At 39.1% G+C, this 386-nt stretch overlaps 1 protein-coding gene across 1 annotated transcript in view; it reads right to left on the bottom strand.

The window, feature by feature from the left end:
* The window catches only part of LOC119582350 (angiotensin-converting enzyme-like), a 19183-nt gene that overhangs the window by 12696 nt on the left and 6101 nt on the right, over positions 1–386 (bottom strand). The gene's annotated exons all lie outside the window — the stretch shown is intronic.

Raw genomic sequence — 386 nt, 5'->3', positions numbered from 1 at the left:
CGGCGGTTCTTTATCAAACAATAAGGTTAGTGTACGATGATTGCATATATATTGTGGGTCAAACTTTTTCTTTTGAAAATAGTGTCCACTCTTTCACCAACACTGACTAACCTTGACAAAGCTTTCCAGCAGAATGGTTTATGAACTAATTCGACACAGGCTGAACATAAATCACAGTGATGATATACTTGAAGAACGCGCCGAATATCCTCTGCATTTGGGCGTCACTGAGGCAAATTTCTCAAGGACCAACATGTATCTCGAGCCACATTGAAAGTCATTTAGCTAAATATTAAGATCAAATGAACATATCACCCTCAAATCAGCGGCACTTGCTCTTAATCAACACGTTCTATAGCTAGATTTTAGGCCTATCGCTGATTGCA

This window comes from Penaeus monodon, chromosome 15 (assembly GCF_015228065.2).
Source record: "Penaeus monodon isolate SGIC_2016 chromosome 15, NSTDA_Pmon_1, whole genome shotgun sequence".
NCBI lineage: Eukaryota > Metazoa > Arthropoda > Malacostraca > Decapoda > Penaeidae > Penaeus > Penaeus monodon.
Note: the sequence above shows the minus strand (reverse complement) of the source record. Positions and strands in the feature narration are given on the sequence as shown.